This window comes from Myotis lucifugus, unplaced genomic scaffold, assembly GCF_000147115.1.
Source record: "Myotis lucifugus unplaced genomic scaffold, Myoluc2.0 scaffold_27, whole genome shotgun sequence".
In the NCBI taxonomy this organism is placed as follows: domain Eukaryota; kingdom Metazoa; phylum Chordata; class Mammalia; order Chiroptera; family Vespertilionidae; genus Myotis; species Myotis lucifugus.
The window spans coordinates 1,312,826-1,339,539 of record NW_005871075.1 but is presented as its reverse complement, the minus strand read 5'-3'; the positions used below and the strand labels follow the sequence as shown (position 1 = coordinate 1,339,539).

Below are 26,714 nucleotides of genomic sequence, written 5' to 3'. Positions count from 1 at the left end.
CGCATCTCTTGTAGGCAACAAATATAGTTCTTACTTTTTTTTATCCATCCAGCTACTCTGCTTCATCTAACTGGTAAATTCAATCTATTTACATTTAGAGTGATTGCTGATATGTAAGGCCTGACTACTGCTATCTTACTTTTTGCTTTCTGGTTTGTGTTTTTTTTACAATTTTGCTTTCTGTTGTTTTCATTACAAATACATTTTTATCTTTAATCATTTTGTGGAGTAGGGTATGTACATAGCCATATAAACAGAGACTGGAGCAGATGCCTATATTCCATGTGTGTAGATTTTTATACTTGGATTCTAAAACTGAGAATAAGATTAAGTGCAAATTTAGAAGTAAAAAAAAAAAGTCCAGTTTGACTTCTTGCAACGTTGAACAAAAAAACCTAGCAGCACATAAAAAATTTTTACAAAATGTTTCAGCATTCTTTTCTCCTTTCCCATAAAAAAACAAACAAAAATAAAGCATAGCACCCATAAATATGGCAAGAAAATAGCCATTCTTATTCTTTATCTTATTATTCCTTTCTTGTAACAAAATAGCACTTGGACTCAGCAGTCTTAACCATCATCTTTATGTACTACTGAATTTAAACTGAAGAGAGCCGTATTGATAAATTACTGTAGCCTATAGACCCACCACCAAAATGAGGAACATGGTTCTATACTTCATAGGTGAAAACTTGGTGTTTGGGAATAAAATCTGACTCTTGACTTGAAAGCTTCAAGTGCATTTTTGAACGCTTCAAAATAACCTTTTTTGGCCTTCTGGAAAAATAAATAAAAACACCCTCTGGAATCCATATTACAGTTTTTGGCCATTTCCATAATAAGCTGCATTAAAAGAGGTTGGTGAGCTATTTGTTCCACAAGAACTTCATTCTGTTAAGGTTCCAGATAAAAACACACCATAAAATAAAATATTTAGCAGTTTCTACAAATACAAGGTCTGAACGGTCAGACAAAAACTTTATCATCCCATCAATTCAACATACCAAAATGTCTGATTTTTTGCTCATATTTCTGCATAAACAATTCTGATTTATCTTCATCTTATGTCTCTTTTCATTTCTCTTGATTAATAAAACATTAAAAACAACCTGACTAATGACCTACGCATCCCACAGACACATTCACCCATCCTAGAACCTCTCCTTTGTACCCCGTTCTCCCTCTGTCTCAGTTCTGATAGACTGTTGGTGCTCTGGCATGTTCCTGATACAAGAACTCAGAGCCATGTAGTGCTAAGTCTGAGTTTTAATGAGATTCCATGTGCATGCCACAGAGCTCTTCACGAACTATGTTTCTGGCAACCCACTTCAAATCCATGGCTACACATCTGGGTGCCGCCGCCCAGCAGTTGTGGGCATCGGGGAGAGAGGGGGAACATGTCCAAGTCACTCTCCTCCTCAGCCTCACTCTCTGTCCAAGGGAGGCTCCAAGGTCCTGGCAGCGGCCTTGGCTGCTCAATGACTGGCCTTGCCAGGACCTACAACCCTCACTGCCAGTGGACTTGGCATGAGTCACTTTCTAGTTGCTTGGTACTGCCATTCCCCCCTCCCCATTTCTGCCTCCCTTTGTAAACCGCTGTTTTTCCATGTTAGTATATTCTGTCTCCCCCGCAACAAACACCCCCCTGTCCCTGCTTTTTTATTAATCTTTATTAATCTACTCTAGATTTTTGCTTTTGGTTAGCATGAGGCTTACATAAAACATGTCATAGATAAGACAGTCATTTTATGCTTATCACAACTTATCTTAATTCACCAATAGAGGCTCCAATCTTTTACTCCTCCCCTTTTATATTTTTGATGTCACAATTTACCTCTTTTTATGCTGTATTTGTTAACAAATTATTGTACCTATAGTTATTTTTAGCAATTCTACCACTATGCTACGATAGAATTGGAGTTTTCTAAAGCTGTCTTTTTCACCTATATCAGGGGATTGTATACTTTAGTATGTGTTCATGTTGATGAGTGACTTTCTGATTCTGCTTGAAGAACTTTCAGCATTCCTTGCAAGGCAAGTCTCAGTTTTAATTTGTCAGGGAAGGTCTTTATTTCTCTTTCATATCTAAAGGATAACGTATTCAGTAGTCAATTTTTATCTTTCAGCACTTTGTCACTCCACTCTCTCTGGGGCTGCGGGGTTTCTGCTGAGATATCAGCTAAAAGCCTAATAGGGATTCCTTTGTAGGTTCCATTCTGTTTTCATCTCCTGGCTGCCTTTAGTATTCCTCTTAATGTTTTATTTTTGATAGTTTTATTATGATATGTCTTGGAGAAGATCTTTTTTAAAAATATATTTTTTATTGATTTTAGAGAGAGAAAAACATTGATGAGAGAGAAACATCAATCTATTGACTCCTACACACCTCTTACTGGAGATCAAGCCTGTAACCCAGGCATGTGCCCTGGCCGGGAATCAAACCAGTGACCTCTTGGTTCATGGATTGACACTCAGCTCCACCAGCCAGGAGAGATCTTTTGGCATTGAGATAGGTTTAACTTTTAATTTCTTGAACTTGAATGTCTAAGTCTTCTGCCCAGCTTGGGAAGTTTTCAGCTATTATTCTTTCTTTAATTCCCTGCCCCGTCTCCTCTTCTTTTCATTCTGGAACCCTGATTATTCAGATGGTTTCCCTTTTGAATGAGTCCCATAGTCATATAGGCTTCTTCACTTACTTTCATTCCCTTCTTTGTTCTATTCTGTGTTACTATCAAATTCTTATTCTCTAACTCACTTATTCAACCTTTCACCTACTCTACTTGACTACAGATGCTTTCTATTGCATTCTTTATCTCATTCATTGACTTCTTCACCTCCAGAATTTCTACTTGGTTCATTTTTATGGTTTCTATTATACGGTATAAAGAGTTCATTCTGTTCATATATGTTTTTCTTAATCTCAATGGACTGCCTTTCTGTGTTTTCTTGCCGCTCACTGAATTTCTTCAATACAGCTATTTTGCATTCTTTATCAGCCAAACTGTAGTACTGTCTGTCTTTGGGCTCAGTTGGAGAATCATTGATATCTTTTGGTAATCACACATTTCCTTGATTTTTTTAAGTTCCTTGTATTTTTGTATTGCTGCTTTCACATTTGAAGTATACTTACTGGTTCAGATGGGGTACAGCTCCTAGGTGTTGCTTCTCCGGGGTTTTCTAGGTTATCATGGATCAGGGATTATCATGTATTATTACGGATCATGCTCCACTCTTCTTGCTCCCTCTTGTGGCAGAAATCTTAACCTTTGTGTTTTCTCCTGTTCTTGTAGCTCACATACTGGCTACAAGAAAACTCTTGTTTTCCAGAAGGCAGTCAGTAGCTCCAGTTTGTGGTTTCTTCCTTTCCCACAGATCCTGGTAAACAAATGGAGTCAGCCACAGATTGTGTGTGTGTTGAGGGGGGGGGAGCGGTATTGGGAGCAATGCCACTTGGGACATTGGGAGTCTGCGACTTGGAGGGGAGATCCTCATGCAGAGTCTTCACAGAGCTGTGGACAGAATTCCTGCTGAAGTCCTCAAGCAGACAGCAAGGACTACATTCCCTTATGTGCTCTGATATTCCAACGTGGTTCCTTCCCTCTCTTCTCCCTACCCCTAGTCATGAAGGTCCCACCTCAGAAATCAGGGTGCTGATGTAGAGAAATGTGTTTCTCCAGCCACACCATGCACAACTGGGATAGCCAGGCACACACTGTTTTCCACTTCATGGGGGAGGTCACCACTGCTGTTGCCAGAGAGCTTCCTCCACACAGTGTCACTGGGGAAGGGGGAGGATAGAGTCCCTACTCTCTGCATCCAAACTCGTCTCTATACCACTCAGATGCTGTGCTGTAATGTTCCCTCAAACATGAAACTTCTACGAATTCTTCTCACCTGTGAGTATCTGCCCAGGTCAACACTCACCAGGTGTTTTTCCCTAATAGGGTGATTGAGAGTGAGGCCTGTTCATGACCCCCTTAGATGGATCTGCAGTCTTGTTTATTTTCAGATACACAGGTGTGCTAGAAAACTTCCCCATCCCTTGTTTAGGGTGCTGGAGGCATTTTTATTCATGAATCAATATCTAGTTACTGGTTTTAAAAAGGCAAGAGAAAGAAGGACGGCTTCTGCAGCTTTGGTGCTGACACCAATCATCAGTACATCCTTAACGCTCTAAGGCAATGGTTCTCAACCTTGGCTGCACATTAGAATTGCCTGGGAATCTTTTTAAAATCCTGATTTCTGGGCCTCATCCTCCGGAAATTCTATTTCTTTGTTACTAATGTTGTGGCCCCACCCCATAATAAAGAAACAGAATTTCCGGAGGATGAGGCCCAGAAATCAGGATTTTAAAAGGATTCCCAGGTGATTCTAATGTGCAGCCAAGGTTGAGAACCACTGCTCTAAGAACTACCAAACTGTTTTCCAAAGTACGCGTTCCATTTTGCATTCCCAAAAGCAATGTTTGAGCACTCCAGTTACTCCTCATTCTCAGCTGCATTCAATGTTGTCAAGTTTTTGTTGTTTTTTGGCCATTCTAATAGGTATGTAGTAGCAGGTATATTTTACAAATTGGGACACCACACGTGTGAATCTAAACTCCTACCTTCTCATGGAGAATCAGAAGTTTAGATAACACTGTACTAACATTCCTTTAAGGCAACAACTGGTTAGAACTATTGTTACTTGTACATGAACACATTCTCTCCATTATATCACAGCCCCTACCACTCCAAATTATCTTTACCAGTGTGGCTTCACATATTCAGGTTACCTGCCTGATCTGTAGAGCCACCTGAGTTTGGTGCGCCACACCCAGCCCTATCCCCAAACACTGAAATCAGCATCCTCACATCCCTTCACAATTTTGCCCCCAGCCACCTGTATACTGTCACTTCCTGTCTTCTCCACACTAGAGTCCTGTATTCCAGCTTACAATGATTCTTAAACATACCTCTTTCATCCTCTTTCCAATTTTATGAAATATTACTCAGCCTTCAAAATCCAACTCAATTTCCTCTCTGAACTCACCTAATTTTCTTCACATTGCTTTTAATAATAAAAGAACAAATATATGACACGAAAGTTGTTTATCAAATGTTACAATACTGCTTTCAAATTTAAACTTTCATTTAAGCAAGCAATCCTCAACCATATGATGTGGGACGTGGTTAACAGTAGTAAAAAAATGTTAAGATACAGTCATTAATAATACAGTTGCAAGCTTTACATCTGTCCCTTTAGAAACTAGAGCAGATTCACATCACACTTTCTCAGTAGCAAAGTCAGGAGTGAATTATTAGCTAGTACCAGAAATGCACATAACCCTGAGAATATGACACAAATTATATTAAATGTAATCCTTCATATGTGGTAAATGAGTAAAAAACAAAAATGATTTAGAACCACCAATTTCAGCCATCAAACTGTGAAATATTTAGATAAGTAACCCTTTTCAGCTCAGTTTCTTCTTAGGAAATCTGTAAATTATCTGTTATAATTTATTTACCTTTCTTCATACAAATTTTATTATTTATGATGGAGATAACAGCAAAGTTACTGGATTGTTATTAAGAAAAAAACAAACAATATACATGAAATGACCTTACTAGAGTGTCTGTGACAGGTTAAATACATAAGAAATGTCCTACATTTTCTTTTTCCTTCCATGTCATTAATTCATTGATTCAGTCAATATTTCAGTGATGGCAAACCTATGACACGCGTGTCAGAGGTGACACGCGAACTCACTTTTTTGGTTGATTTTTCTTTGTTAAATGGCATTTAAATATATAAAATAAATATCAAAAATATGTCTTTGTTTTACTATGGTTGCAAATATCAAAAAATTTCTCTATGTGACACGGCACCAGAGTTAAGTTAGGGTTTTTCAAAATGCTGGCACGCCGAGCTCAAAAGGTTCGCCATCACTGCAATATCTAGTGAGTATTTACCACGTGCCAACCTCTGTGATAAGTATTGGAAATGATAAATCAAAGCTCAGACTAAGAAAATGCAACTCTCAGAATACTTGAGCCAAAAACAGTAGAGATAAAAAGACAACTTTATTTTCCTATTTGCTTCTTTGCTTCTTTAATTTTAATACCGTCATCAAATTTTTATACAAAAACCAACGTAAAGTTACTCCATAGCCTCAAATACTAGTATTAAGTAATTTTTAAGCTGGGGAGAAAAAAAGCAAAGACCAAACTAAACAATGAACAAAACAAGGCGACAATCTTCAAAATTTTTCCTAGGTAAAAAGTTAACATGGATAATATAGCATCCACTTAATTAGACATAATATAAATTTACTAGTACAATAAAGTTAAGAAAGCTAGGTAATGATCTTGGAGTGTGTATATCTTACCCCAATTTCCAATCCAACCGAACCTTAGATAAAAATGAGAAATGTTATTTTACAAATTACCTATGTATTCTGAAAGATCTGCTCAAAAATGTGACCAGTCTGGCTTTAAGAACATGCAGCGAATATGTCCACAATGACTATGTTAGCACAGTATAGACTAAGAGCAGAAAGGAAAATCAGCCAAGGTAGATTAGATATCTGCACTAAAGATAGTAAATAACGAAATACCAGCGGTCATAAGAAAGGGAGTTTACAATATGTACCAAAAGCTAGCTTTGAAAATATAAAATCTGGCCCTGGCCAGGTGGCTCAGTTGGCTGAAATGTCCTGTGCACCAAAAGGTTACAGGTTTGATTCCCAGTCAAGGCACATACCTAGGTTGCGTCTTCTATCCTGGGGGGGAGGGGGGAGGGCGAGGGCTGTGGCGGGGAGGGGTGTGTATTCAAAAGGGAACTAATCTCAATGTTATCTCTCACATCAATGTTCCTCTCTCTCTAAAAATCAATATAAACATATCCTCCAGTGAAGATTAATATATAAAATCAGGACTTATTTCAAAATACAATAGAGCATAAATCAGAAATATGAGAAAGAAGAACTAACTTGTGTTTCCATGTAACTAGATAATATATGGCAGAAACTCTACAGAGAGGAAAGCAGTGAGGTCCCATCTGTTTCTACGCCCGAACCTCCTCTCTGTACAGATGATTCCTCCACTTATCAAGCTATGCCCTAGGATTTTCATGTCTTTAAGATGCAAATGATTCTATCTGAAAATAAGAATATAGGAACACCTCCCAAAGTAGGCAAATCTCCCTTACATAGGCTAAATTCTAGTACAAATAGTTAGACTTCTATAACAGCTTCCCTAAATACAACATTTCATGTAAAATATCCTTTTCAAGATCACTAGTAATAGGAATAGAGAGAGATAGAAAAAGATAAAACAGAAGCAGAGTTGCAATAAACGTATCGGTAATACTACTTGGGAAATTACAAAGGGAGCTAAAGCTAAGCATACCTGCCTTCGAGAAACAAGTTCCTGTGTCATTTTGGCACGACAGCAGGCTGGACACTGGGCGGGAGCAGGGGGTGGGTAGGGTTGCTAGGGCTTGGAGAGTAAAAGAGTCAGGTAGGAATTGCTGATAAAGCCAGGTGAGACATACCGGTATTGTCTACATGCTGTGGCAATCAAGCTTTAGAAAAGGAATTTGGAAAATATTCCTGGATGTACATAGGAATATTCCCTTAAGTTGTACCCATGAGGGACAAAAGATACTAGAGGCTCTAGGAACTCTAAGACAAGAGAATGTATGTCAACAATTTAAAATTTAAACAACAAACCAGGAATGATAATTAAGGTGTAGAAAAATAAAATTCTGTTTTGTATAAAAATTACCTGCAATAATATAAAACTTTTAAACTGAGAAAAGTTTTGGAAACAGGATAGTAAGTAGAACTTAGCATTACATAACACAGTATTACTAATTTAAATGTATAAAGTATTTCATGTATTTAGTTTCAAGGTTCTTGAAAGAAGCAAAAAAAATATATGTCTATCTATCTCAAAAGCCCAAAATTGCAATCAAAGTCATGCAAGAATTATTTTTCACATAGGTTTTGTTACTTAAACAAAAATTCTTCTACTATGAGGGCTCTTTAAGAACATAAATCTTATAGCTATAAAGAGAACACTGTACTACCTCATAGCCTTACAGTGAGAATTGAATGATGCATGTATATACGTCAGGGAAAAGTTGTTTAGCAGAACATTATTTCAACTCCAGCTATTGTAACACCAACTGGGTGTACTGCTCATTTCTGACATTAACTGCCCTAAAACAGTTAAGGGCAAAGTTCTCCACCCTGCCCTCATTTCTGACAGCAGCTGCTAGTAATAATACCATTGTAATAATCTGGTTATTATTTAACAGAAAAAGAGTAAAGGAAAAACTAGAAAATATAGGCATGCTATTTATACAGCTTTGCTAGTTAATTTAACACTCTCCAAATCTGTCCCCCACTGACCCATGGGGGAAGGAACTGGACAAAGGCAGTTTGAAGGCATGTTTAGTAAGGTCTCAGTGACATGGGAAGGTGCTTACCTGTCTCTCAGTCACACCTGTATTTCACTGCAATCACTACATAACGTACATGAGAACTGCATAACAAAGCTCACCTAATTCCCATTTCCTTCACACTTCCTGAAAAATGTAGGCTATAAAGAGACTTCACTATTATGTCTCTGCTGCCCTCTACAGAAATATGTCTTGGAAGACAATGGTAAAATAAATTATGAAAATCCAAACAGCAATACTAACCAACATGGAAAGTCACATCAGTGATCAACTACACTTGTTAAATGTCCTAAAAGACAACATTACAAAGACAATTTATTGCTATGGTCTTTAATTTCTATCATGCTTTTCTTCCAAGTAGTTGAGTATGTAGTTAATCTGTATTCCAAGGAATACAACGTAAGTAATTAAGAGAATTTGCGACATGAATTAGAATCTCATTTTGCCATTTATTAACTGTATCTTCATATCCTCATCTATAAAATAGGGTTATAACAATAATAACATCTACCTCACATGATCAGAACTTAGCAAAGTACTGACACATTGTAAGAACTCAGGGTTACTGTGTTTTAATGTTATTACTATCACTATGACACTGTAACAAAATGGTCAGGACCACAGCCCAGAAGCTAGAGTGTCTGAGTTAGAATCCTGGCTCAATCACTCACTACTTTATAACCACAGGTATTACTTAATCTTTCTGGGCCTCAGAATCCTTATCTGGAAAGAAGGGATGATAAAACAGCTCCATTCTCACAGAGTTTTTGTGAAGTTTAAATACGCTAATGTATGTAGCAAAGCACTCAGGAGAGTGACCCACAACAAGGAAGCACGTGTATTAGCTGCTGGTGCTTTGAATGCAATTGCCTTTGCTCCAGGGAACTGGTGGAATCACATGTATAGGCAAATCAATCACATCCCTGGACGAGGGATTCACGACAGACCCGAATTATAATCAGTGCTTCCCAATGAATTAAAGTAGAACATGTCTTGTACAGTAAGTATCCACCCACCATATGTATGTTTCATTTCTACAAGCATACTAGTATGTGAGGCAAAAATAGCCTTATAAGTTATATAAGAGATTTTGTTTCTGGAGAGCCAATTAATAGGTACAAAACTCCTAATTATAGTATAAATCTTCCCCCCTCCACTGTTATTTAATGTACATAGCTCATTTACACATTGTAGCTGACTCTGTCAACACCCTACTCTGTCTCCTCCTCTATGTCTTCAGTGGTGCTTGCTTGCCCTATTATCCAGCTTCCAGCTCCTCCATTTCTTTGCCTCAGGGCCCCTCTGATAGGATAATTCTAAGGCTCACAGAGTCTAAGAGCAGTATTAAGCTCCAGGCGCCCACAACAGTAACTTGCTTGATAATGACCCCTTGATTGGCTATTATTCCTTCCTGGCTCACATGCCCACTTCACTACCAGGAGATGTTCTCAGGGCATGCTTCTGCCTGAGAAATTCAAAGGCAAACAATAAACAATGAATAGAGGCAAGTCTACAAAAACTGCACATATTTTACTTCTTTCAACCTACTTGAAATATCAAATAAATGGAAGAGAATGGTTTTAGGTATTAATATAAGGAAGTATTAGAAGTAAGTGCTGATGTGACTACATGATCCTGGGCAGAGGGTATGCAGATATATGCGTTGGAATCTCCTGAGAGGCAGCTGCCAAGATAGCATCAGCTATAAAAAAAATCACTCAGAGAACCAAAAAGAAAAAACAGGAGGACAACTTAAGGGAGCTGTGGGACAACAGGAAACATACAATATTTTCATCATAGGAGTAACAGAAGATGAAGAAAGTGAGCAAGGGATAGAGAACCTGTTTGAAGAAATAATGGCAGAAAAGTTCTCTAACCTGGTGAAGTAAAAAGTCACATAAGTTCAGGAGGCACAAAGTCCCAAGCAAGAAGAACCTAAACAGACCCACACCTAGACACATCATAATTAAAATGCCAAAAATTAAAGACAAAGAGAGATTCTTAAAGGCAGCAAGAGAAAAGCAATTTGCTACCTACAAAGGAGCTCCCATAAGGCGATCAGCTGATTTTTCATCAGAAACTCTATGGGCCAGAAGGGAATGGCATAAAGTATTCAAGGTAATGAAAAAGACCTGAAACCAAGATTACTGTATCTGGCAAGGCTATCATTCAAAATAGATAGTGAAATAAAGAGCTTCCCAAACAAAAAAAGGCTAAAGGAGTTTATCACCAAAAAATATAAGAGGTAAAGGGGCAGGAAAAATATTTTTTTTTAAAGTAGCTGAGCCTGGCCAGCGTGGCTGTGGTTGAGCGTCGACCTATGAACTAGGAGGCCACGGTTCTATTCCTGGTCAAGTCACATGCCCAGGTTGCAGGCTCAATCACCAGTGTGGGCCATGCAGGAAGCAGCTGACCAATGATTCTCTCTCATCATTGATGTTTCTATCACTCTCTCCCTCTCCCTTCCTCTTTGAAATCATAAAAAATATTTTTTTAAAAAAAGAATGAGAATAACTCAGGCTTCTTGACACTAACTATGGAACTAGAAAACAATGAAGCCTTCAAAATTATGAAGACAAATTATTTTCAACCTATAATTGTATACAAATTTTCAATCACATATCGAAGATGATAAATGCATCTTCTGATCTGCCAAGTCTCAAAAAATTATCTTTCACAAATCTTTTCTTGAAAGGTCCTATAAGATATGCTCAATCAAAATGAGAGTGAAAACCAAGAAAGAGGCATACACAGAATCCAGGATTAAGTTGCTCCAAATAAGAGGAGATAAAGGGAATTCCAAGAAAGAGAATGAAGGGAGACCTAAGTAGTAATGGTCACAAAGCGGAGAGGCTGCTGAGTTCACATTAAAGCAGCGAGAAGGTTGTGGGGAAAAATTCTCCACTAAAACAAATACAATGGTAAAAAATTAAAGTTTTATGAATGATAAGTAAAACCAGGAAAACAAAACCCCCAAATAATTAACTAAAGAAAATAAAAAGTTGTGAAGAAAAAGTAATCATAATTAATATTTGCCTTTGTTACAAATATTATGTATTCACACGTATGTAATGCTTAATATTAATATAACCAAAACATGATATATATGTTCTTAAAAAATAGAGAGATGGGGAATATTCAGTGGGTAGTTGGTGGTGAAAAGTGGGTGAGAAGAGAACTCAATATTTATTAGCTCCCAGGAACAAGCTGGAATTACAACTGAAATAGAGAAAGGCTTCCTGAATAATCAATGTAAAACTCACAGGAGAGAACCCTGATACCCAAGGACCGAAGGTGGAGACCGCATAGAGACTGATAGGAGGGGTGGAGGTGCGAAAGTGCTGGCCGGACACCCACAAATGGCAACTGAAGTCCTGGAGAGGTATCTCAGCTGTGGGGGAGCCACTTAGAACTCTGGGATCTAATCCAATTAGTCAGAAACAGCCTTTAACACTGTCCTGCACTAGAGATTGAAAGGTGTAGAGGATCTACCTAATATATAGTCACAAACCCAAACAGACAACCATAATGAGGAAACAAAGAAACAACCTCCAAATGCAAATTCAAAATAAAGAGTCAAATAAAGAGCTTCCCAGACAAAAAAAAAGGCTAAAGGAGTTCATCACCACCAAGCCAGCATTACAAGAAATGCTAAAGGGATTGCTGTAAGAACAAACAGAGAGAGAAACCTAGTTATACAGAATTAAAATGGCTATAAATAAGTACCTCTCAATAATAACCCTAAATGTAAATGGAATAAATGCTCTAATCAAAAGATGTAGGACAGCTGAATGGATACAAAAACATGACCCAACTATATGCTGTCTACAAGAGACCCACCTCAAAACAAAAGACACATACAGGATGAAAGTGAAGGGATGGAAAAAAATTTATCATGCAAATCGAAAAGAAAAAAAACTAGAGTAGCAATACTCATATCCGACAAAATAGACTTTAAAAGCATCATGCTAAGCAAAGTAAGCCAGTCAGAGAAAGATATCACATGATCTCACTCATTTGTGGAATATAATGAACAACATAAACTGATGAAAAAAATAGAGCCAGAGGGAAAGATATATTCTAGAATATGATATAAGTAATCCTATTATTTGCAGATATTTAATATTTCCTACAAATTTTGTGATATCATACTATGTTAGTACAGTTTTGGTAATATTATACTTAAAACCCTTTTATTCTTGAAATATTAATGTTTACTACATGTAATATTATTACATGTAAGATCATTTTTCTTGAATAACTAGTGTTTACTGCATGTAACATTGTCATAAAAAAATTTATCTATGTTTAGAAATACATTACAAGCATGTTATTTAGAGATAAGGAGGTAAAGTGCAAAAGAATCCACGAGGAGTTAAAAGTTGCTACCCTTGAGGAAGGATATGATTAGGAAATGCCATAAATAGAATAAAAATTTTTGCAACAATTCATTCTTACCTTAGGAAGCTCAGATACTCTGTCTTCACTTGTCAAAGAATGACTGCTTGCACAAGAAGCACAGTCTGATATTTCCACAGCACTCTCACTGTCTTCAAATTCATTCTCATCGTTAGTATCTTCCCTGTCACTGTCCCTATCTTCCCTGTCACTGTCCCTCTCCCAGTCAACAAACTGCAGTTCATCTAGAAAATAATTTTAAACTCAATTTTATATGTTAAATACAATTTTAAACTCAATTTTATTTTTTTAAATTTATTTTTTATTCTCAACAGTTAAAAAACATGTTGCTCAATAATTTAAAAATATATTAAAAGACAGTGAAAAGTATATTCTTACTCTTCTCTCTAGCCATCCTGTTTCTCCTAACTCTTATTCCTACTCCAATTCTCATGTATCTACTTTTATTAGTAGTTTCTGTATCCTTCTATGGTTTCTCCAGCACGTTAAAGCAAATAAAATATAGTCAATTTTCTCCTTTCCGGTATACTGTGATCTGTTTTTTACTTAAATGATGTGGAGGTTTTTCCACATCAGTAAATAAGGAGCCATCCCAATTCTTTTCTATAATACTAGAGGCCCAGTGAATGGATTCATGCACCAGTAGGGTCCTTTGGCCTGGCCTGCACCCCCTTGCAATCTGGGACCTTAGGGGGATGTCAGACTGCCAGTTTCATCCCGGTCCCAGCAGGCCAGGCTGGGGACCCCACCAGTGCACGTGTGCACTGGGCCTCTAGTATGCCAATAAGATCTTTGATTAATCTCTTCCTGCCCTCCTCCATCCCCCCTTCCCTCTGATATTCATCGGTCTGTTCCGCATTTCTATGCCTGTGCATTGGGCATCTGCCCCCTGGTGGCCATTGCACATTATAGGTACCAATCGAAGGGTATATGGGTCATTTATGCAATGGAATACTATCCTATATAATATAGGTCATTTATAAACTATGGGTCATTTAGTTTGGAATGACTGGTGGAACAACCATTGCATAAATGACCCATATATAGAATAGAGGCTGGGTGCATGAAATTTGTGCACAGATAGGGTCCCTAGGCCTGACTGGTGATCAGGGCCAATCAGTGGGGCGACCGGCGGGGCGATCAGGGGGCCCCCACTGGCACCCACCTTGGCCAGCCTGGTGCTGCCTGCTAGCCGACCCCACCCCCCACCGCTGCCGCCGCTGCCGGTCGCCTCCCTCTGCGGGGCAACCAGCGGGGCGATTGGGGGGCCCCCGCTGGCACCCGCCTTGGCTTGCCTGGGGTTCTTCGGGCTAGGGGCAGCTCCTGCATTGAGCATCTGCACCCTGGTGGTGAGTGTGCGTCATAGCAATGGGTTGTTCCACCAGTCGTTCCACTGTTCGGTCAATTTGCATATTATGCTTTTATTATATAGGATAGTTTTCCATTGCATAAATGACCCATAGTTTATATAATGTCTTCTACTAATAAAGACTTTGTCAAAGATTTTCACCCAACATTTTTTATAGATTTCTCTCAGCAGTAAAGAAACAAAGTAAATTTAGTTTTTAGTTTATTTCATAAATATTATTATCTAGATACTACCTTTGCAAAATCTTAATCTGAAAGTTAAATTATGTTAATATATTAATAATAAAATGTACCAACTCTAATTTGCTATGCTTAAAGAGATGAATAACTAAGGATAAATTATTCTCTGAGGTATGGTACATAATGTAAACCCAAGAGCTCCCTCACAGCTACTTTAGCTACTAAGAGGGCTAGTAAGATATCTTGGCCCTATTTCAGAGGTCTAATAGCAATATTCTCACTTCCAGATAGAAATAAAATTAAAAATATAAAACTTACTAGCTTTAATATCTTAAGGGAATTCAGAATAAAAACAAAAAAAGAAAATATTTAAGCTATAGTTAAAAGTATGAGATAAAGTAAACAAAACAAAAAGAAATAGTCTTCTTTAATCTGATACTGTTGTTCAGAAGATAAGGTAAAAGTCAACTCTAACAGTTTCAAAAAACTGGAGGTCCAGTCTTGGAGAAGCAGATGCATGGTGGCAATTATTCCCTCGTATCTACCATCACATTTACTCATGGAGGCTAGACACAGGAATGCATAAGAAACTCTCCCAGTTGCTAAGCCATCACACCAGGAAGCCATGGAAAGCAAGGGGAAGGGCACAAGTGTCCTCAGAGTTAATGCCCCTGCCGCCAGTTCAACACATTTTTGTAGCATTCATTCATTCAGTCCTCTTTCATTCAATAAAATCAGGGTCTACAAAGGGCCTACCATGCCCTTCTAGACCCTCACAATAAAATACACACACACGCACAAAAGAGAATACAGAACAGTGTTTCTAACTTGGGGAAGTTCACAGATGAACACTGATACTGCTGTAAAATGATCTATCATGACCAACACTAACAAGACTTTTCACTTGGTCACAATAATTTTATGAAACAGGCAAGATAGTTACTGTTAGGCTAAAATTTGCATTTCACAGGTGAGGAAACTTAGTCTCCATAAATTGAATACATTTTTCCCAAAGTTACATAAAAGACAAATCAAGAGGAAAAATTTTTTAAAGAAAAAAATATTTTGACAATTTTAACTCAGGGTTCTTCTCTGCCCTCTCAATCACAATTCTGGGCCATAAAGCCCAGAGACTCTAATCCAATACAGCTGAAAATATTGTTTTTAAAGCTCACCTAGTAATTCTGATAAGAAGCCAGGTCTAGTAACCACCAGAAGAGGACTGAAGAACACAGCATTAAAGTTAGATATTCCTGGCTTGGGGTATCAATTGGCACATTTATTAACTATGTGACTCTGGACAAGGGACTTGACTTCTCTAAGTTCAATTTTCTTCTGTAAAATCAGGATACTTAGATCACAGGATCTAGCAGATATCAAAGAAAATAGCATCATATCCAGCCAAGTGTCTGAGATAAAAAATACCTTGATGAATGGTAATTAAAGGGAAAAAAGACAGAGGAAGAAAGGGAGAAGAGAGAAGAGAAAAAGAGGGGAGAAGAAAAAGCTAATCAAGAAGTTGTACACATGAATAGACAATCTCCAAGGGATCATTTGCTTGTTAGCTAATGGTCAACTTATTGAAGAGAAGTCAACAACTTCCTAACTCATTTTAAAACAATTAGCTCAAAGCATCCTCCCATTCTTTAACAGTTTTAGAAACTACTGAGTATTAAAGATCTTTTCATACAACAGGACAAGATACAGTGTTTTAAATACCAGTTTTACTGAGATGTAATTCACATACCTCACTATTCATTCATAAAAACATACAGTTTTTAATAATGAAATTATGTTCTGAGATGCATGAAGACAAACCAAGAGTTATATGACAATGAATTTCATTTAACATGGCTGAAATAGCAATTCTGAGTTTAAGTATAACCTTAAAATACCACTTCATCTGGCTATTACTGAAATGTCAAATGATAGTTACCAAGATGTCATACACAGTGGCCAAACGAGCATAGTCAGCTTCCACAGGAGCTGTCTATACAAGCAGAACCTTGACTCAGTAACTAAATAACGTGAACCGTCAAAATAACAGTGAAAAAGAAGTCAAAGCTTATGTTGAAAGCATTAAAACTTTTATCTACTCTTAGATGAGCTATATATTTTAACATATGGAAAAATACCATGATTTTCATAATTTTAAGTCTGTGGTTCCCAACTGGGGTGTGAACTGTACTTTAAGACAGCGGTCACCAACCGGTGGTTCGTGGACCACTGGTGGTCCGTGAGGTCCGAAAGGTTGGCGACTGCTGCGTTAGGGGACATCTGACATCTAGAGACATTCTTGGTTGTCACCACTGGGCCTGGGAAAGCTGCTGTCATCTAATGGACAGAAACCAGAGATACTGCTAAATACCCACAACGCACAGGAAAGCTCCTGTCCCAAACAAATAACTCCCTCGTTCCAAATGGCAACATGCCAGGACTGAGAAACCCCGTTTTAACTGTCAAAAGCAGGATATAATGTAAAACGCCATCAGAACAGATTTAGTAGTAGTCACACTTCCACCACACATTAGTTGCCATAGTATTTATCCAAAACAGGTTAGCAGGGAGGCAATATGGGTGTAGCATTAAGTAGTTAGTTGAGAGTACTGGCTTTGCCGTCAAAGAATGCCAAAGTGGAATCCAAACCAATTCTCACATGTTCAAGCCTAAGTTGTTAACTGTAAAAATTCTAGTGGTAATACCTATCTCTCGGAGCTATTATGAGAAATAGTAAATGAAAAAATATTTCTAAAGGGCTTAGCCTAGACATTGGGACTCAGTGAGATCACACATAATCAATGCTAAGTATTAGAAAAGGAATGTAACTTTTTTCCAAGATTGAACCCAATATTTCATAGAAACTAGATTTCTTACAAAATTATCAATTTACCTTCACTGGCTCCACGTTCAGAACATAAAATATTCATTCCCATTACAAAACCTGTCTACTCTACAACCATGTCCATTCCCTCTCTCTGACTTAGAAAGTAGTTACCTTCATCTGACTGATCACTTCCACTGGAGCTCCAAGTTATATCTGTAAGCCCACTGGCACTCTTAGATGTGGTAGTTTCTGTTAAAGAAAAAGAAAATACATAAAAAGCAATCACCTCATAGAGTTATCAGAATGAGATTTAATGCATGTTCCTTTGACGAAGTTATAAATGCACAAAATTCTGATGCTAGCGGGGATAACGTCTCATGTCAGATCTTCCTGCCTACTGTTCCATGTGCAACCTGGGTTAAACTTCTCTAAAGTAAAGTCATATTACAAGAAGAAAAAGAAGTAGAAATGATTGAAATAAGTTACAAAAGACAAGAAAAATGACTGGAGCACAAATACAAATTCAAAAAAAATAACCTTGAAATAATTATGGATTATATGATTTCCTTCCTAGAGTATTTCATTAAACAACAACAAAAACACAAATCAGAAACTACAAAATCAAAACTTATGTATAATAGAAATGTGTCTGTGTGCCTCCTTTGCCATACTAAGAGCCCTGGTAGCACCAGTGTGCTTAAAACACTTAACAGCAATTCTGTTCAATTAAACTTGTTATTTTGAAATAACACTAAATTATAACATCTATATATATAAAACCCTAATATGCAAATAGACTGAACAAAACAACCGCACAACTGAACAACCGAACAACTGGTTACTGTGATGTGCGCTGATCACCAGGGGGCGGTCGTGGAACGTGGTGGGCGTCAGCAGCAGGTGGCAGAGTGTGAAACATGGCGGGCGTTGGCTGCGGCAGGATGGTGGAGCAGGTGAGCAGGGGCACCAGACCAAGGCGGGGAGCCGGTCACTGTCATTGGGGCGAGCCTCTGGTGGTTACTGAAAATTCTTTGCTCCCATGTGCTGCGGGCCCTCTCAGCGCTCACACCTGCTGCCAGTGCCGATCCTGCTCGCACTCACTGTTGGCATCGGAGCCGCCGCTCGCGCCCGGTGCCAGCCCCAATTGCTCAGTACTGTCAGTGGGTGCGAGCAGCAGCTGCCGGCCCTGATGACCCCTGAGAGCTTCTCCACTGCCCCTGCTCCTGATGGGAGATCGGGGCAGGGCCACCCTTGCATCTGCTGATGGTGCTGGCCCTGCTCGCACCCACTGCTGGCACCGGCCCCAATTGCTCCACGCTGTCAGCGGGTGAGAGCAGGGGCGGTGCTGTCAGGGCATGGGAGTGGTGGTGGCAGGAGCGGGGCTGCGAGCAGACAGGGGACCAGGGGCTGCAGTGGGAAGGACTAGGCGGGGGCGCGGAGGATGGACCGAGACCCGCCCCTGTGCCCACCGCAGCCTCGCAGCCTAGTTCTTTTCAAGGTGCATGATTTTGTGCACTGGGCCTCTAGTACAGTTATAATAAACTAGAGGCCAGTGCATGAAATTCATGCACGGGTAGGGGCCCTAGGCCTTGCCAGTGATCAGGGCCAATCTGTGGGGTGACCAGCAGGGCGATCAGGGCCCCCACTTGCACCCACCTTGTCCTGGTGCCACCCACTAGCCGGCCGCACCCCCCAGCACCACTGCTGGTCGCCATCTGTGGGGTGACCTGCGGGGCAATCGAGGCCCCAGCTCACACCCGCCTTGGCCTGGCTCCTCCAGCTCACTGGCCCCGTCCCCCACCATGGTGACCGGTGGGGCAACCGGTGCCCCCGCTCACACCCACCTTGGCCTGGCGCCACCTGCTCACCTGCTCCACCATCCCACTGCAGTCCACTCTCATCAGGAGCCATCGGGGCTGGCAGCACCGCATCACCTACTCCTGCCATGTTCCGCGCCACCCTCTGGTGGTCAGCACACGTCTAACTCCCGGTCAGTTGAACTCCCGCCCATGGGGACAATTTACATATTAGCCTTTTATTATGTAGGAGGATAATAAAGAAAACTCTTGTATTCCTTCCGCAGTTCCTTAATTGATAACATTTTACAAAACTATATATTGCCCTGACTGGTTTGGCTCAGTGGATAGAGCGTCGGCCTGCAGACTGAAGATTCCGGGTTCGATTCTGGTCAAGGGCATGTACCTTGTTGCGGGCACATCCCCAGTAGGGAGTGTGCAGGAGGCAGCTGATCGATGTTCTCTCTCATCGATGTTTCTAACTCTCTATCCCTTTCCCTTACTCTCTGTAAAAAATCAATAAAATATATTAAAAAAAAACAACTATATATCATTACAATCAGAATGTTGATACTAATACTAATCACCAGAAAGATAACTTATATTACATCTTTATTTTCACTTTGAGAGTACATTTATTAAAGCTGGGGCCAGTGAAAAACAAGGAAGGGCAACAGGAGAGAGACTAGGCGGGCTGCTCTGGCTCTTCAGAAACGTTATGGGGGAAAAGTGAGCAAGGCAAAGCTGCTGCCAGCACACTGGGCAGTGAGAGAAAAGGGGGTCTTGTGGGCATGTTCAGGGGTTTGGCCTTGGACAAGCTACCACTACCCATTGTTCCCCTGGTTGCAAATCTCGTAGGGCCCCTTAGAGTTTAAGAGATGCATGCCTATGGGGGAATAAAAGGGAGAAGGGAAAGGCACAGATGTGCTCCTGGGAAGAAAAGCATGCTGGGTCCTTTGTCTTAAAGGTTGTAAAGGCTGGGGAGTTAGGGAAGGTCTTAGGGGAGAATCTCAACAGAATATTCATCACCTTATGCTGATGTGCCAAAATGAGATTTATTCCCTTAACTTCATCTGCACAAATGATACTAATTGGGTTTCTGCTACCTATCTTCATGAGTAAGGTGATTTTAAGCTTTTTACCCTCTGACTGGGGAGAAGTGTGAACCATTTCTCTTAAGAGTCCTTGGTTACAGAAAATAGGACTTTGCAATTTACTAGATGGCTGTAAACTTCTTGTCCATTTAACGACACGTCTCAGTTTCCTTATTCCACTTGGCCTGGCTGCTAGTCTGTCTCATTCCCCCCTGAGAGACTTCCATCCTGAAATCTTTTAGGGGTGATAAGGGAGGACAGTGTGTATCCATTAACTGCTTCCTGCTGACAAGGGCTGTGGTCCCTGCCTGTGTAGGGGATGGAAGTCTCTCGGCCTGAGCTAAGGGGCAAGGGAGTGGGATCCTAGACTGGAACAGAGAGGCTGTTAGCTGATTCTTCCAAAGTAGGAAAGGCTGGAATCCCTAAAGCATCATCATCTTGACATGGCATTGTTGTGTCATTCCAGAAGCAAAGTTGGTAGATTGCTTCATATTTCACTGACTCGATTATGTTGTCCTGAAAATAAGTCCATTCAGTTCAATTGCCGAGTCTCTTTTCAGGAGGTGGTGATGCAGGTGGGCTCCCAAACTGGGACCTGGAAAGAGTGCCATGACCATGTGAATAAGCAAGGTACCAGGCATTTCTCCAAGGGGCTCTGATCAGATTCAAACTCAATCTTAAATCCTTAAAGCTGTCTGGTGACATCCAGAGTCCCGGCATGACTCTCTCCATCACGACATTCCAGTCAGTCCTGGTTGATAAAACCACAATTGGAAACTGGCTTTATGTGTCGGAGAAGGGTGATAAGGTGATCTGAGTCGCACCACCATATGTTACCGGTGATGTTAATGACAAAATGGCACCACTTGTAACCCACGAAGCTGAAAGTTACAGAGGTAGTAGAAGTGAGCCAGCTGGACTGTGTAGGCTTAGGAAATAAATATCTGGATTACCAGAGAATGTTACCTAAGGGGACTGTGCCAGGAGCAGGTGTGGCTCAGGCTGAAGCATGTAGGTTCATGGGTTCTTGATTTCATGCAGGAAAGGTTTCACAATACAAAATGCGGGTTATTTTGAGTACGTTTATTAAAGCTGGGGACAGTGAAACAAGGAAGGGCTTACAGTAGAGAGACTCGGAGGGGCTGCTTTGGCTCTAGAAGTGTTATCAGAAAGAAGTGAGCAAGGCAAGGGTGCTGTCAACTCACTGGAGAGTCAGAGAATAGGGGGCCTTGGGGACAGGATCAGGGGTTTAGCCAGGGATGAGCTACCTACATTTTTCTTTTAGATTTTATTTTTCAAATACTGTTTACATTCAATATTTTTCTATATTCGTTTTAAGTGTACAGAATAGTGGTTAGACAATTACATAACTTACTAGAGGCCTGGTGCACAAATTCGTGCACAGGTGGGGTCCGCTGGCCTGCCCCGATCGGGCTGATCAAGCTGGATGGCTGGAGGGAGGGGCTGCAGGCCGTTGGTCGGCCTGCCCCCCCATCAGGGTGGGGGGGGCTATCAGGGGCAGGGCCACTGGGGGAGGGGCCACGAGCAGTTGGCCAGCCACACCCACTGGTCAAACTCCCGGTCGAGGGGACAATTTGCATATTAGTCTTTTATTATATAGGATGAGGTGATCCTCCAAATAATTCAGGTACCCACCTGGCCCCCTATATATTTACTTCAATATTATTGACTATACTAGGGGCCCAGTGCATGAATTCAGACGAGATCGGGCGCATTCAGGGTGGAATGGCCGTAGACGCAGTGCATGAATTCATACATCTTGAAAGGAACTGTGGGCCGCGAGGCTGCGGTGGGCATAGGGGTGGGTCTTAGCCCATCCTCCATGCCCCTGCACAGCCCCTCCTGCCGCGGCACCCGGTCCCGTCTGCGGGCAGCCCTGCTCTCGCTGCCACCACTCCCACATGCTGACGGTGCTGGTCCTGCTCACACCTGCTGACAGTGCAAAGCGACTGGGGCGGTCAGCAGGTGCCAGCAGCGGCTGCTGCCTCTATCACCCCTCAGGAGCAGGGGGACGTGGAGAAGAACTCAGGAGCAATTGAGAAGCAGCAAGTGAGAGTGGCGGCTCCAGCGCCAGCTGCGAGTGCAAGCAGGGCCATTGCCAGCAACGGGTGCAAGAGGCAGCTGCCGGCCCCGATCGCCCCTCAGGAGCAGGGGGAGGTGGAGAAGCCCTGAGGGGCGATCGGGGCCAGTAGCCGCTGCTCACACCCATTGATAGCGCCGAGCGACTGGAGCTGGCACTGGGCGCCAGCAGCAGGTGCGAGCGGCAGCTCTGGCAGCGGCTGTAAGCAGGGCTGGCACCAGCAGCAGGTGCGAGCACCTGGCGGGACCACAGCACGCGGGAGCAAAGAATTTTCAGTAACCACCAGAGGCTCGCTCTGATGACAGCGACCAGCACCCCGCCTTGGTCTGGTGCCCCTGCTCACCTGCTCCACCATCTGGCCGCACCCGATGCCCACCATGTTCCGAGCTCTGCTGCCTGCTGCCAATGCCTGCCATGATCCATGCGTGCCCCCTTGTGGTCAGTGAACGTCATAGTGAACGGTTGTTCGGTTCCAGTCTATTTGCATATTAACCTTTTATATATATAGATACTCTACAATGTACTTAATTTCCCATGACTATTGTATTACTGCCAACTTGTATTTCCTAATACCTTCACCTTTTTCGCCCAGGGTCCCATTTCCCCTTCCATCTGGCAAGCAACAGGTTGTCTCTCTCTGTACCACTGTATTCATTTGTTTTGTTTGTTTGTTCACTTATTTCCTCCCTTTGACTCCACATACAAGTGAAATAATATAGTATTTGTCTTTCTCAGTTGGATTTGTTTCACTTAACACCTTCTAGCTCCATCCATGTTGTCGCAAATGAGAGGATTTCATTATTTTTCATAGCCGAGAAATAGTGCATTGCATGTAAGTACCTCATCTACTCTATTCACTCTTCTCTTGATAGGGACTTAGGTTGATTCTATATCATCGCTATTATAAATGACACTGCAATAAACACAGGGGTACATATTTACTTTCAAATTTGTGGCTTGGGGGTTTAGATATATACTCAGAAGTGAAATTGCTGGGTCATGATGTAGTTCACCTTTAACTTTTTTCAGGAACTTCCATACTCTTTTTCATAGTGCACTGTGTGGCATCTATTTTACATTCTCATGAACAGTGCACAAGGGTTCTTTTTTCTCCACATTCTCACCAACACTTGCTGTTTGCTGATTTATTGATTCCTATTCTGACAGGTATGAGGTGATATTTCATTGTAGTTTTAATTTGCATTTCTCTATGATTAAATGACATTGAGCATTTTTTCCTGTCTACTGCCCATCTGTATATCTTCTTTGCAGAAGTGTCTATGCAGGTTCTCTGACCATTTTTTAACTGTTTTGGGGGGTTTTATGGTGTTGTCTGTCTTCTTTATAAATCTTGGACATTAACCCCTTATCAGAAGATTTCAATCTTCCTTATTTTATAGAGACTTGTTTTGTAGTCTAACGAGGTCTATCCTGGAAAATGTTCCATGTGCACTTAAAAAGAATGTATATTCTGCTGCCTTGGGGTGGCAGATATTCTAAAAATATCAATTAAATCCATCTGGTCTATGTGTTCTTTAAGGTCACTGTTTCCTGTTTGATTTTCTGCCTGCAAAATCTATCCATTGATGTCAATGGGATGTTATTGTCACCTACTATGACTGTATTACTGTCTCTCCCTTTATATCCATTAATATTTGCTTTATATATTTAGGTGCTCCTGTGTTGGGTGCATAAATGTTTATAAGGGTTATATTCTCTTGTTGGATGGATACTCAACATTCCTTTAGCATTATGTACTGTCCTGCTTTGTCTCTTATTATAGCCTTCATTTTTATGTTGTTGTTTTTTATGGTTTTTGTGGGGGTTTTTTTCAATATAAGTATTTCAACCCCAGCTTCTACTTTTTTGTTACCATGTCCATGAAATATTATTTACCATCACTTTGTTTTCAGTCTATGTGTCTTTTGATCTGAAGTGGGTCTGCTGTAAACAGCATACATATGGGTCTCGTTTTCTTATCCACTCAGCTACCCTATGTCTTTTGATTGGAGCATTTAATCCATTTACATTTAAAGTGATTATTATTGACTAGAGGCCCAGTATACAATCAGGGCCAATTGGGGCCTTCCAGCTGCCAGCCAGGGCCTCCCTTTCCCAGCTGCTGGCTGGGGCCTTCCTTCATTCCAGGCCGCTCCCTGGTGGTCAGCGCATGTCATAGCGAGCAATCGAACTTCCACAGGGACACTTTGCATATTAGCCTTTTACATATATAGACTAGAGGCCCGGTGCACAAAATTTGTGCACTTGGGAGGGTCCCTCAGCCCAGCCTGCACACTCTCAAAGTCCAGGAGCCCTTGGGGGATGTCCGACTGACGGCTTAGGCCCTGCTCCCTCCAGCAGTCGGACATCCTTATTTCTGCCGTGGAGGTGGGAGAGGCTCCCACCACCACCACTGTGCTCGTCAGCCATGAGCCTGGCTTCTGGCTGAGTGGTGCTGCCCCTGTGGGAGTGCACTGATCACCAGGGGGCAGCTCCTGCATTGAGCATCTGCCCCTTGACGGTCAGTGCGCGTCAGAGCAACCGGTCGTTCCACCGTTCGGTTGATTTGCATTATTAGCCTTTTATTATATAGGACAGATATGCAGTTGTTGCCATTTTGTTATTCATATGTTCCTCTTTTTTCTTTCTTCTTAAAGAAGTCCCTTTAACATTTCTTATGATACTGGTTTGGTGATGATGAGCTCCTTTAGCTTTTTCTTGTCAGGAAAGCTCTTTATTTCTCATTCAATTTTAAATGATAGCCTTGCTGGGTAGTCTCAGTTGTAGGTCCTTGCTTTTCACCACTTTGAATAATTTGTGTCAATCTCTTCTGGCCTGAAAACGTTTCTGTTAAGAAATCAGCTGACAGTCTTATTTGAGCTCCTGCATCCTAAATAACTGCCATGTGAGGACACAACATGATGGTGTGTATGTACCAGGAAGTGAATATCCACCTGACACCAAATGCACTGAACTTCCAGCCTCCAAAACTATGAGAAATAATATTTCTGCTGTTTATAAACTACCCATTCTATGGGTTGTTTTTGTTTTTTTTTTGTTAGTAGCCTGAATAGACTAAGACAGGAAGTTATCACTATTCATGTGATTATATAACAAATTCATGAAATTCATAAGCCTAAGTTCATAAGACACTTAAGTGTAATATTTATATAAGTAAAACCACTATACATAATTTAACAGTCAGTAAATCATTTTATTTGCTGAAAAGGGTTGCCCTTGAAATCAAGGTCCATTCCAGTGAAATTCCAGGAAAGACATCAGCCAGACTATAGAAATAGTTACCATGCATTTGTAAACATTTCTGAGTGCCCATTGTGTGCTGGGCATTCTGACAGCATAGGGTGTAATGAGTTGAACTATGACCCTCCCCAAAATTCATTCATATGTTAAATTTTTAACCCCCAGCATTTCAGAATGTGACGTTATTTGGAGGTAGGGTCTTTACAGAGTTAATCAAGTTAAAGTGAGGTCTTTAGGGTGACCCCTAATCTGACAGGTTTTTTTATAAAAGGAAGAAATTTGGACACAGAAACACATTCAGAGAGGAATGACAATGTGAAGAGACACGTGGAGAAGACAGCCACCTACAAGCAAAGGAAAGAAGCCTGGAGAAGATTCTAAAAGGAACCAACTTTTTCAATACCTTCATTTTAAACTTCTAGCCTCCAAAACTATGAGATATTAAGTTTTTGATGTCCAAACCACCTACTTTGTGGTATTTTATTATGGTAGCCCAAACAAACTAATATACCTAGCATACAAAGATGAGCAACAGAGAAGAGTCTGCTTTTAAGAAACCCATGATCCACTGAGGAGAAAACCAGGCCAATATATAATTTTTAAATTTAGTAATGCATCTCAAGGAGTAAGAGATTTCTGACCTCAATAAAAATATTTCTGCGGTATATTTCAGGAAAAAAATAAGTACTATTTCCTGTTTACTTCATAGTTTCATTTTGTTTGGTAAACAGATTTTTTTTTAAGTTCTGCTTTTTAAAAAAAATTGCTATCTACACAGGTTCCAGTCTCTTAATTTTAAGTTTTTATCTTTTTCCATCTCTCCTGAACCTCTGCCAAGAGCCTTTGCTAATATTCATCCGCTTTCTTCTCTCATCTTCTCATCTTCTTCATTTCCTCCCATTTTAATCTTCTCTGGTTCCCACTGTCTTTTTTTTTTTTGCACACTTTGCAAAAATTTGTTCTCCCACTTCTACTTCCCAGCTCTGATAAAAATATTGCTTCCACACCCTAAAATTTCTGTTAATAGCTTGTCTATAATACTTAAGATGCTATTTTTAAAATGAGCCAGTTCTAAGAAATACCTTGAGTCTATTTTATCAATTTCTTTTGTTGAATTATCACTACTTTCTTGCTTTAATAAGCTTCTTATGTGCTGGAAGTAAAGTAATTATCCTCTATAATAAAGAGCTAATATGCAAATGGTTGTCACGCCATCACACAGT

General features: G+C 40.5%; 1 protein-coding gene across 1 annotated transcript in view; it reads right to left on the bottom strand.

The window, feature by feature from the left end:
* Positions 1-26,714, bottom strand: part of SPIDR (scaffolding protein involved in DNA repair) — a 256,942-nt gene that overhangs the window by 227,901 nt on the left and 2,327 nt on the right. Inside the window, exons 2-3 of the mRNA XM_023751910.1 lie at positions 17,411-17,488; positions 12,907-13,091 (exon numbers count right to left, since the gene is read on the bottom strand). The gene's annotated coding sequence lies outside the window, so the exon portion shown is untranslated. The remainder of the gene's footprint in view (positions 1-12,906; positions 13,092-17,410; positions 17,489-26,714) is intronic.